We start from the raw sequence: 13,095 nt of genomic DNA, 5'->3' as shown, positions 1-13,095 counted from the left end.
GGGAAAAGGGGAACAACTTGCCCACAGTCGCTCAAGACCATTTCAATGTGTATGCATTTAATTTTGATTATCCTGTTAAATATTTGACAAAAAGATAGATGTTGTACCTTTAATAGCAGCTTCAAGCTGAATAAAACTAAGTAGCTCAAGGTAATACAATTTCATATTATAAATCAAAAGCCTGTTTTGTTTCTATCATGGCTTGGAAAGGAGTAGACAACCCATTGCTTCATCTGCACTGGTTTTAAAGGACTTGTTCAACAGAAGGCAGGTGTGACTGGTCGGCGAGCGAAGCATTGCATTCTGTTGGGCGTGGTGGTGATTATCCTGTGGCTGACGTATGATATTTCCATGTCAATGAAAGCTGCTGCTCTTTAGTTTCAACTGAGGTGGTTTAGGTTCCTAATGACGTGTAGTTGCTGTCCTCAGTCTTGCCTTCTCTACGTTCTCTACACTTGAGAATATGATCCAGCCAGGATTAAGTCAGAAAGACCAGAAGATGATATTCTTGCAGAATTATTATGTTTTGGGATGATTTTATAACAACACATTTGGTCACGCTATACTGATGTCTTTTTTTCCCTTTCAAATTGTCCTTTTTGATGTGACTTGGTCACAGCCAGCAAGGATTTAGTTGTCTCCCTTACCACACATGTTTTGAGTAGATGTGCATTTTGTTGAGAAGTCAGCTCTCGTTTTGCCTAGACTCCTAAACGTGAGATAAGCCATCTGTATATCCGTGTATCCCTTCTTTTGTCAATTTGGGCATCCTGGTAACATTTCCTTCTTGTTGGAGAACAGTGGTAACACTGCCTCTCTGCATATGAACAGTGTCATGATTTTATAATATGAGTTTACAGTGATGGTCTGCCCTGAGGAAGAGTAGGACTCAGTGCACTGAACATTACTGATAAGTAGTGTTGTACAATTCCTACTACTTCTGTAAGATTGTTCATTAGGGCAACATAAGCATCACAACTATGCAGGACTGAGTCCGTGCAAACCATCAGAATATGTTTACCTGAATCCTGGCTGGCTCACAATGAGCCATCTAAACCTCTAAACCTTACGAGGTATCGGATGGGGACTCCAGCCTTACAACTTGACAGCCCTGACTCCCCAAGGAAATCATGGAAGCAGATTTACCCTTTCCTTAATAACTCAGGCATGCCCAAAGGGAGACACTATAAGTAGTCAAATTGGCATTTCAAACATTTAAATAGAATGGAGCAAAACAATGTTGCCAACATTATAAGAATGGTGAACAGAATGAATAATTCAACCATTGTGCTTTTGTATTGGATTATAAGGGTACATATAATTGCACTCCTACCTACTGCTGCCTATCCTATAAAACATAGGACGGGCAGATCTGCCAGAATGCCCGAGAGTCATCTAATTACCCATTTACCTGAGGGTATGTGTCATCTTGGAGCCCGTCTTTGGAGTAGAGCAGGCCCCTGTGTATCTCAGGATGTTAACAGGATTCTGGTGGGCTCGAATTCTGACATGGGGAGACCTCGTCAGTGCCAGGGAAATGTTCCTCTCACCAAAAAAAGCCTGGGAGAGTTTTCATAATAAACTTCACCCATACTCTCTATGCTAGAGTTCTAGTCTGACTGTTATTGCTTATTCTACTCTTGCAGAGCTGTCCCCGAACAGACAACAACAAACAAGGACATTTTGAGTAGTGAACTTAATCCTTGTACAGAATGTTCAAGGGCCTGATAATATGCCTTTCGAAGAAGTGTAAGTGTAGCAAACCAATTTCTGAGACCTTTATCCTACACAGGTGCCCAAACAAATGTGTGTTAAAAGTCATCGTCCAAAAAGACGTTAACTTTAAGCATGAGCATGTAAAATGTCGGTGTTCTGCGCCCGGGGTCTATGTAACCACGCAACAGTAGTTTTGTTAGTAGGCAAATGATCTTGCTTTATTTTCTCCAAGTGCTAGACTTTTTTTATTGCAAATCTCTAGTACATTTCCCACATTGTTTACTGCAGTGTGGGTGCAATCACAATAGCTGTTAAGGGCATAAGTAATGCTTTTAGCCATGTATGCTCTGGTGGTGGGGGTGGTTCTCCATAACTAGTCTGAAATCCATAAATGAAGGAGTATCCTTTGGTGCGCACTGCAACACACTCTGCCCTAGGATATAGTAATGCCTTATTTTCCATATGCCTGTATGGAGCTGCAGCTGTCGGGGGAAGCCCTAGACTTTTCTAGGCGACAAGATTGTGTTTTCTGTATCTTTTTATGAGTTGAGCATGAAGAGAGCGGTGTACTTTCCTGTTCACTGGTTTTAGATACAATAGTCCGGCCAGTTCCTTGGACCAGAGCCTATACGGCCTCACAACACTAACCCCTTAATCTGCAACTCAAGGAGACATGTACATAAATGCCTTGCTACTACCTTCCTTTCATCACTGGTGAGTCCATTAACCCCTTTAGAGCTTGTAAACAAACCTCCCCAGTGCTGCGCTGTCCATTATCCAGTGCTGAACTGGACGTCCAACGGTCGTGCGCAGCACTGGGGAGGTAGTGGCCGTGACGACCGTTGGCCGACGGCAGCAATTAAGGGGTTAAAGAAAGATAACACAAACAACTTTGTAAAAAAAAAAAAAAATACAACAAATACGTAAAACACCTACGCAAGAGCAAACACCAAGTTAAATCATATACGGCCACATGCATCATTGCACCCGTTTGCGATTCCTAAATTGCGAAAATTAAGGAAGCGCAATTTAGAAATCGCAAACTGCAATGCATGAAAAATTTGCAATTTTTTTGCGATTCGGTATTTTTCCTTAATTGCGATTCATAATTTGCGAATCGCAATTAAGGAAAACCCTTCCCATTGATTCCTATGGGACAAAAGGCCCATAGGAATGAATGGGAAGGCATTCACATTTTGCGAATTTCAAATTGCGATTCGCAAAATGTGAATGCAATTTCAAGGGTGCAGGGGGGGGGTCCAAAGAACCCCTCCCTGCACCCCTGAAATGTAACTTCAAATGCAATTTACACACACACATGCCCCAAGGGCATGTGTGTGTGTAAATTAATACTTTCAAAAATGCAATTTGTGCATATTTGAACGTTTTCGGTAAATTAGCATGAAGGTCAACTTCATGCTATTTTACCACTTCCAAATTGCTAATTCGCAATTAAAAAATGATCATGCATTGCATTTAAGAAATCTGAAATTGCGATTTCTTAAATGCAATCGCAATTTTAGAAATCGCAACATGGTTGCGATTCCTAAAATTGCGAAATGCATGATGCATTCCAAATTAGTCAATTGCATTCGCAAACGGGCGAAAATTGCGATTCGCACAGTTTGCGAATGCAATTGACTTTAATTCATGTGGGCAATAGTGTAGTGCAGAAGGGGAGTGAGGGGGTGGCGTGAGAAGGCCAGTCGACATGGCACTCTGGTCACTGTACTAACTGCAGTGCTTCCTGTACCCGCAACCCAGAAGTAATGTCGGGGCACCAGAAATGTTGGTTGCGTTTGACCCTAGAAGTTCTCTGACACCACACGCCATAATCTGTGCAGGCCCCAGTTTTAGGTCCACACTTACGGCCACATGCATCAATCTTGCCGTTTGCGAATCCTTAATTGTATTAGGGAATCGCAATTAAGAATTCGCAAACGGCAATGCATGAATAATTTGCATTTTTTTTAGCGATTTCTTATTTTTCCTTAATTGCGATTCACAATTTGCGAATCGCAATTAAGGAAAACCCTTCCCATTGATTCCTATGGGCCAAGAGGCCCATAGGAATCAATGGGAAGGCATTACCAATTTGCGATTTTCAATTTGCGAATCGCAAATTGAAAATGCAATTTCAAGGGTGCAGGTGGGGTCCAAAGAACCCCTCCCTGTACCCCTGAAACTAAACTGAAGTGCAATTTACACACACACATGTCCCAAGGACATGTGTGTGTGTAAAATGCAACTTTCAAAAATGCATTTTTGTGCATGTTTGAAGATTTTCGGTAAATTAGCATGAGGTTAGCACTTCCAAACAGCAAAATCTCAATTTAAAAATGATCATGCATTGCATTTAAGAAATCTGAAATTGCGATTTCTTAAATGCAATCGCAATTTTAGAAATCGCAACATGATTGCGATTCCTAAAATTGCGAAATACATGATGCGTTCCAATTTTGATAATTGCATTCGCAAACGGACGAAAATTGCGATTCGCACCTTTTGCGAATGCAATTACCGTTGATGCATGTGCCCGTTACATTCATGAATGATTTTACAGCATCTTTCATTCACATGTGCAGATGCCTGGTACACGGGGACGTTAGACCTGAAGAGCACGCACAAAGATCTGTGCACGCCGCTGTGGCGTAATGGCGCACGGTTAGTGTATTCACTGAGGATACACGTTACAGTCCATAAAGGGCAGGCCAACTACTGGTGCGCGTGGCCATGATGTGCTAAGTCGATACATCCGACTTTGCCTATAGCGTGTTTAAGGAGCAGAATGAAAACTGGCATCACTTTGCATTATGCAGCATATCTAAAGGTAAACCGCCACCTCAAATGAGGTACTGGGTTTTTCAGAACCGGTACCGAACCGGTAACCCAGTGGTGTCAGGGTACACCCTAAGACCTCGAGTACTTTCCTGATTCAGACCACAGAAACTCAGAGTCTTCTAGGTGAAGTCAAAGATCGAATTTATTGGCTGCAACCAAGTAACAGGCGTCCTAGAAGTACAACAGCACGGTGTGTATATTCTCAGGAGACTGCTCAATCTTACAAAGCCAGGCTTCTCTTTTTATACAAAATATTGTGCTTCAGGCAAACATTCTCCACATTTTAGTATACTATTCACATGTTTCCACTACAAAGAAAAAGCAGAGTTATGATGACAAGCCCACATTTCAGTTTGTCCAGCCCACAACAAATTACCCGGCAAGGCCCAACATTTCCATCAGATATCGGTGGACCCCCAATAAAAACGGGCACCTCCTCATCATAAAGCAAGTGAGAGAGAAAAGAGCTGGGGCAGGTGTGAGCAAGATTAGGCAGGGTGTGTGTGCGATGAAAAGGGTTTATGGCATGTTGTGCCTTGATGCTATCTCGTTCGGCCACTGGGAGAGGAACTGACCAAACAGGTTCGGCCTGGGGCAATGGTTTCAGCTTGCCCAGGTCAGAGAAAAGTCAATTAAGGTGTACGTGTCCTTTGGAATCGAATTTAGCCTATGTGAGGGCAACCCACAAAATGGCGGCCGTACACAAAATGGAAGCCAAGGGTTCAGAACGAAAATGACGATTTCGAGGTGAAATCGTCACTCGAATATGACGAAAATGCTTGTACATAGTGTACTAGCCATTTTCGGTCTTTTGATATAAAAATCGTCATGCTACGACGAAGTTTTATTCACGAGTTCAGAATTTTCAGAACTACACAAAATGCAGAACACATTTGACCATTGTGTTGTTTTTGTATATAGAATTATAATGTTAATTAAATATGCAAGAATTGGGAACAGATACTTTAAATGTAAATGAAAACAGAAATCAAACGGTAGTATGATATATCTGAACAAACATGTTGGTGCTTAATTAGGGGTATTGGCACGTTTTATTAAATTCTGACTTACTCATTAAGGAAAGAATTTTTTGTAAAGGTGATTAGAGCTATGAAATTAAAACGTCACATAAACGTGTTTTGACTTCAGTTTTTAATTTAGTGAAGTCTGGATGAGTTCGGCTGAAGGTGGGGAGCATTAGCCCCCAGAAGGGGTTGGGGTACCAGAAAAGACAGTTCTGAGGGTTTGTGTGTGGGTCACTGGTTCATACTCCAACTGGATGGACACAGTCTTTCGACATTCCAATGCTGAAAAAATGCGCACCATTAAATGTAGTAAGATTAGCATCGAGATTTAAAGTTCAAAGAGTCAGTTACGTTTGAGGGTTACGTCACGTCAGATGGTTTAGCACATTGCAATAACAAGCATTGCCCAAGCTAAGAAAATGTAATCTTCCTTTTTCCCCTTAATGATAAAATAACACTATCTCCTTGGGTACAATGACATAAATACAAACACTTGCAAGGTTGACAGCTGTATGTTGTGCAACATATACTTTGTTGGCTTTTCTCTAAGCATTGTCATTGTAGTGACAGAGAGTCAGCATTCTAGTGTTGCAGTATGGTATAACCCACACTGAACACCCATCCACCACAGGCATCATCAGTCAGATGACCCTGCTAATAAAAAGGGCTGAGCGCACGTGCTCAGGGCCAGTTGTTCCACTCCACTACTGTGTCCTGTGTGTCCATTCTTAGCAATGCGGGCCTAGGGCCCTCACATCACCACAATGGTGACGAGTCGGAAGCTGTGCCACGCGTGCCACAGCTGGAAAAAAAAGGATTGTGGCGAAAGGGGGAAGGAGCTGCCTGCCTCGAGGACACCCCCCTCCCACGTGAATGGCGCCGGCCGCCGAGAGGCCCGCGGGGCGTGTGTCGAGCCCCGGGCCTGCATGGAGATAAGAAGGTAACCGGGAGCCTACCCCGCACCTCATCGAGCCCAGTGTGAGGCACCCCCCTGTGTGGGAGTGCACCGGGAGAAAGTGCAGGCCTAACGGAGCCCACCCACATTGCATCGGCCGTGACAGAATGCCCCCACCGTGAGGTGACCAACGCGGAGCCCACCCGCGTGGCAGAAGAGGCCCGCCGGCCGAAAGTGAGAGGCCGCAGACGGGGGAGCGAAACCGAAGTGACCCCGTGTGAAGCAAGGCCAGCAGGTGCCCACCCCGCTCCTTTATGCCCCTAGAAAGAAGTGTGACACACCCTGAGTGAAACCAGACCAGCGAGAGCCCACCCCGCTGCACCTGGCGAAAGGACGCACAGACCCCCACCCCCTGTGCAGCGGAGTAAACTGTGAGTGGCTGCGATAGGCAGGTGTGAAAAGGGCGACTCAGCTGCCGGCCTGAAGCCGACTGGAACAGCCTGCGGCCGAGCGGCGCCAGCTCCTCTGCGCCGCCCGTTGAGGAAAAGGCCTGCTGCGACGGGTGATAGCTGTCAAAGTGAATGGCTGGCCGCCCTCCCGCACGGCCCAGAATGGAGACAGCAGGCTCCGGTAGCAGCGCCGACTCCCCCCCCACCCCGCACAGTGTTGAGCTGAGAAGCTCCTGCGGGTGGGGGTGGTGCGGAGGAGGCAGCCAGGGGCCGCCCGCAGGTGATGGACGGCGAAGTGACTCACCAGGAGAAGCGGTGGTGTCGGGCTACAGGCGTGTGCCCCGCGAAGCAGCAGGGTGCATGGCTGCGCCTGGCCATTGAGAAAGCATCCAGTGGCAGGCACTTTGAAGAGCAGGTGCCAGGAGTGTGGGGCATGAGTCGACGAGCCACAGAAGCAAGGCATTGTACCAAGGTTGCACGAACTTCGGGCAGCCCCAGAAGAAGAGATCACAGCCTATAATGCAGGCACCCGCATGGAGACAGGAAGGCGCAGCATGGCGGGTTGATCGCAGCAGCAGAGAAGTGCCCCGACCATGGGTTTGCTCAAGCGAGAGCACAATGCAGCCTGTCAACGTCAGTGACTAATCATAAAGAAGGAACTTACCTTGCTGCAAGTGCCTGTAATGTGTGAGTAGTCCCAGGAAGGTGGGCCAGCTGGGAGAAGACTCTACACTGTCCGAAGGCAACATGAGGCATCAGAGTCAGCAGAACTAGCCAGGATCACATTTGAAAGGACACACTGCCACTTGGTGGCCATTCCTGGTACTGCAGGGAAGAAGAAAGAAAAGCAAGCCTGCAACAAGCCAAAGAAATACCGGCAGCAACAGCACAGGACCGACTGTTGCAGCACGTGATTAAAGGACACAGATCACTAGGGAAAGAAAAGAAAGGCAACAGTGAGTGCATGAAGAGTGCGCAAGAGCACTGCCACGCCCGAGTAGTGCCAAGGCATCACACAGCCTTCGAGGACAAAAAGGGACGGCACAGGAACGTGCCAGGAGTGCAGGAACTCCGCACTGAGACAGTTGCGGGTACGTTAGCCAAACAGAAGATGACAGCGAATTGGAACTGCCCCCCCAGAAGAAGAAAGAGCGCAGCCATCAGCGGCGCAAAAGGGAGTGACCAGGAGAAGGTCGACGGAGCAGTGGCGCAATCCTCCAGAAGCACTGAAGCCAGGGATAGAGTGCAGCGATGCCTGGTGGCCACAGGCTACCGCTGCAGCAGTATGGTGAAGACAGGAGCACCCCCACACGAACCGTCGGTGGTTTGGGAACTCAGAAACAGGCAAGTGCGAAGGCGCATGAAGCAAATGCGCAGCAGTACAGACGACAGTGAAGCACTACACAGACACTGGGCAGAAGCCAAGACAGTAGCCCAAAGCAGCAAGTCACTGAAGCAACCGACGAGCACCTCTAGAAGCGCGACAAAGCAAGCAAACTGCGACAGAAAGGAAGACATGGTTGCGCAGACCACCCAGTCTGGTCGCAAGGGAGAAGAAGCCGACCACCCAGTCCGGTCGCAAGGGAGAAGAAACCGACCACCCAGTCTGGTCGCAAGGAAGAAGAAGCCGACCACCCAGTCTGGTGACATGGAGGAAGAAGCCGACCACCCCGTTGGTCGCAATGAAGAAGCCAACCACCCCGTTGGTCGCAAGGACAAAGCCGACCACCCAGTTGATCGCAGCAGTGAAGCCGACTCTTCAGACGGTCGCAATGGAGGATGCTGACCCACCAAGAGGTCAGAGCAAAAGTGAAGAGAAAGACCTACGGACGTCGACAAAAGAGGACCCCAGCAGAGGTCCGCGAAGTAGAACCAGAAGGTGGCAGACGCGAAGTCCCACAACATTACTTTGACATCCGAAGTTTCATGTGATAGAAGGTCGCGACGACAGGTCCAGTCACGAGAGAAGTAATGACAGTGTCCTAGTGCTGGAACAAGACCAGAGGGGAACGAGCAGAGGGCACGCTGCTCGGAGAAGCCTGGTCAGGATGAGAAAGAAAGCGAGGAGACTGGACAGCGTCGCCAAAGGGAAGGAGAGAAATGATGGCGAGTGAGTGGCACGACGCCATGAAGATAAGAGAAGAGAAAGGGAGGATGACCCATCCTGAGTGGCACGGCGCCACAACAAAGAAAGAAAGAGGAAAAGGAGCAGAGTAAAGAGGTGTGAGTGACAAGACACCCCACACACACCAGAAGGGGAACACCCGATGGAGAAGGTGAAGAGGGGCATGACCATCACCGCCTGTTTACCCACAGAGGAAATCCAGCACTCTGCCATCACTATCCAGGCGCATCATCGCCAAGGAGCATCTCACCACCCGAGTGAATCCGCACACTCCCCAAACAACCAGAGGTCAAAGAGGCGAATCACCCAGGAACCTTCCGTGCACCCCCGTGAAACTACAGCCTGCCGAAGTTAAGCACACCCGGCCATTGGGAGATCCGCCCTTGGGACTACACAAGACTTGGCCATGGCCCTGCTGGGAGTTCCGCAGCGAACCCTAAGCGTGGCCTACACAAAGGCCCGCACAGCCCACGCGGTCACGTGGCAGTCCAGGGGACAAGGGCCTCAACGGAGTTCCCGTGCGAAGAGAGCTCGAGTAGGAGAGATGTGTTGGCCGTAGCTCCATGTCAGGCGCAGGAAGCATGGATGTAACGGTTGAAGACTGGTCACCCATAAGATCACCAGAGGAAGGCGCAGAACCCGAGTCCAGACGGCGACAACGCAAAAACGACACAAACCCTCAGAGGCTACATGAGCGACTTGGCTGTGAATCCGTTGGCAGTTCCTCAGCGACGCCTTTGCGCGGCTCACGTGAAGCCCCGCAGGGTCCACACAGTCCCATGACAGCCAGCAAGGAAAGGTCACCCAAGAGGCTCCACTGGCAGAGGAATCCAGGCGAGAGAGGCAAGTCGGACATCGCTCAGCAGTCTGGAGTAAGGAAGGTCACCAAGCATGTCATCCCACAGGAAAGCCTCACTCACGGAGACTGTCTCCGAATCCAAAGTGGATCTCACCACAGCTCCAGATGCATCGACACCGCGAGACCAGGCTGGTCTAAAGAACATCGCCAAGGCGAGTGAAGGCATCCCAAACATGCGGTTCGAGACTCCGGGTCGTCCAGTGAGAGGCATTGGCGTCCGCAGAAATGTTTCCAGGGGGGGCAACATTTTAACTTCATCACTCGCCTTCCAGAGGGGGGCAACATTTTAACTTCCTCACTTGCCTTCAAGGCACGTTTAATGCAGACGGCCCATTGTCATTCTTTATGTGATGATCAGCAGCAGAGAGAATGACAATGGGCTTGTCCACAGTCTGCTCGAGGTCGGGGAGGGGCTGCTGCAGCCTCTAGAGTTCAAAGAGAAGTGCGAGAGACCCCAAGTGAGAGAACATTTAAACTCCTGGGGCTTCTCGCAGGGGAACAGCCTGCTGTAATCTTGAACATTACGGACCAAAAGGAATGGGACCGGCGATCCAGGGGGGGGCAAGCGCACCCCCTTGCCCTCCCCTGTGGACGCCCATGGTGAGAGGGGACACCTATGAGAGAGGGGTATCCGTGAGAGGGATATCCTGCAACTGCAGATCCTGTCAGAAACAGACACCATTTAAACAGAACACCTCAACCAGGACGATACAGCGGAAAGAAACACACAAATGCCCCCTATCATTCCATCTGCAATTTCACGGGATGTGGAACAGGAAAAGAGAAACTCTACAGCCCACCTCCGAGCTGCAAGTCTGCAAAGAGAAAAGAGGACACCATCATCAGTGATTGACCAGCAGAGGAAAAGACTACGTGGGAGTCATCGTTGTAGGTTATAAGTTTAATTGCGAATTGTGTTTTCTCCCACAGGTTCCAGACTTTTCTTTGGTTTGACTTTTCACCAAGTTTGGGAGGGATGTAGTGACAGAGAGTCAGCATTCTAGTGTTGCCGTATGGTATAACCCACACTGAACACGCACCAACCACAGGCGTCATCAGTCAGATGACCCTGCTAATAAAAAGGGCTGAGCGCACGTGCTCAGGGTCAGTTGTATCACTCCACTACTGTGTCCTGTGTGTCCATTCTTAGCAATGGGGGTCTAGGGCCCTCACATCACCACAGTTATTACTTTACTTTATAAAACCTCAACCTACTTTGGTGTCGCAGCGGAGGTATCAAAGATTCTTGGACATGGGGTCTGAATTCTTTCTCACCCAATTTACCAGCACTAGTGCACACTGCCAGGCAAGGTGAGACATGGAAATGTTGCTAGATAAGGGAGCTGAGGTGTTATGAGTTGTAAGTGTTGTAGGTGTTAAGTGGTCTCCTCCCACCCCCCCCAAAAAAAAACTTTGTAGACCCCGCACTTTGTAATGCACTTTGTTTATTCTACAGTCAGGTGCCACCCTGCATATCTTCCTCCTCTCCTTTGCAGCTGGGGATACTACATTTCAATGTGAGCGCTGCAAAAAACACGTTATTGATTACGCCGGGACTATGGCTGTCCGATTTGAATTTAGTCTTAGAGATTACCCTCTCCGGAGGTGCAAATTTATTAGTTCCTGCAGATGCGACTCTAACATCAACTCACAAGTTAAATTTGGCTTGGGGACACTTTTAAAGTGTTTTTTTGGAGCTACAGATAGCTAACATAATTCTGATAGATACGTAATAGTGAATGCTAAGGACTCCCTTTCCAATAAAGTAACATTTGTTCCCTATAGTGTGGGATGGAACGCGTTGGCTGTAGCTTTGTGGGTCTTATATGTGAAACTACTATTAAAAGAAAGAATATGAACAATATTTAAGATAATGCAAATAAAGTGCAAGAAAACATGTGCAGTCGTTTGGAGGACTAAAAGAAAAAAAGATAATTCCCTAATGTAAGCTGGGTAGGGCACGAGTCGGGGGGTACACGCGGGTGGACTGCTTCCACCCACTTTTTCACAGGGTGACCACCGTCCACCCTGCCAAGAATGTTTGCCCCACCGAATAATGTGCTGAACTCGTCCCGGTGTAATTTCCAAACAACGGTACATTTTCAGCAGTGCCTGCCCGTTGTCTGCTTTCCATCTGCAACAAGGAACAACATGCAGGTGGAGACGGAGCTTTCTTATTTAGGACCCCTGCTGGGCCCATAACAAAGGCCGATTTTGAGGGGTCATCAGGTCTCCTTTTGTTCAAGGCTCCTGACTGGGAGCAGTCAGGAGCCTCTCACCTGATGCAGATGAAGTGGAGGGGAAACAAAGGCTCACACCTTGTAAGCACTTCACACATAAGTAAGAGAGGCAGTGTTTAACTTAGTTCAGTCCCTGTTTAGGAGATATGCATGCACTGGAATATCAGATGTGTTACCCTTTCCTAGTATTTTCACAAATCATATTGCATTTATATAGAGCTTACTTCCCCTGAGGAGGCGTTGAAATAATTTATGTACCACTATTTTTTTTTAACAGCCCTACTCATTCCAATGCAGGGTGTCAGAGCGCTTTACATCAACATGTGCATATTACTTGTACAATAAATTATACAAGTTTGTACATTAATGTACAGGATGTGTTATTTAAAACTGGGGATTGCAAGGCGTAGAAGTCACATATTTTCTTCCATAGGTCACTGTGCTATTAGCCTCGCAATGCGCTCAAACGTACACATGACAGACCTGCTAAACATATATGTGAGGGCTTTAGATCTGATGTCACTTGTTGTGATGCCACTTCCTGTAAATTCGTGGCTTGTGATGCCACTTTCTATGATGTCAATTCCTGTGATGCCATGTGTGATGTCGTGCGCCGAGATGTTGTGAACCGTGATGTTGTGCGCCATTATGTTGCGCGCCGTGATATCACTTGCCTACTGCCAAACTAGGTCTGTTCACCCACTCATTTTTTTAGGACTTGTGCCCTGAAGCTGGGGAAGAACACGAGTCATTGACTCAAAAGAAAAGTAAAGTAGCTATGCTCCAGGGGAAGGACAAACACAAGAAGAGGAAGAAAAACCATTGCAAAAGAAGCAAACAAAAGAGACCAATGATGAGCAATGGGCTGACGCAAAGCCCACTCGGTGTGTTGTTTTTTCACACAATATGTTAGCCTAAAAAACACATAGCTAAGGCTGAGTGTAC

General features: G+C 47.6%; 1 protein-coding gene across 1 annotated transcript in view; it reads right to left on the bottom strand.

Moving 5' to 3' along the window:
- The window catches only part of RIMS3 (regulating synaptic membrane exocytosis 3), a 410,413-nt gene that overhangs the window by 74,645 nt on the left and 322,673 nt on the right, over positions 1–13,095 (bottom strand). The gene's annotated exons all lie outside the window — the stretch shown is intronic.

This window comes from Lissotriton helveticus, chromosome 3_1 (genome assembly GCF_964261635.1).
Source record: "Lissotriton helveticus chromosome 3_1, aLisHel1.1, whole genome shotgun sequence".
Lineage (NCBI taxonomy): Eukaryota > Metazoa > Chordata > Amphibia > Caudata > Salamandridae > Lissotriton > Lissotriton helveticus.
Note: the sequence above shows the minus strand (reverse complement) of the source record. Positions and strands in the feature narration are given on the sequence as shown.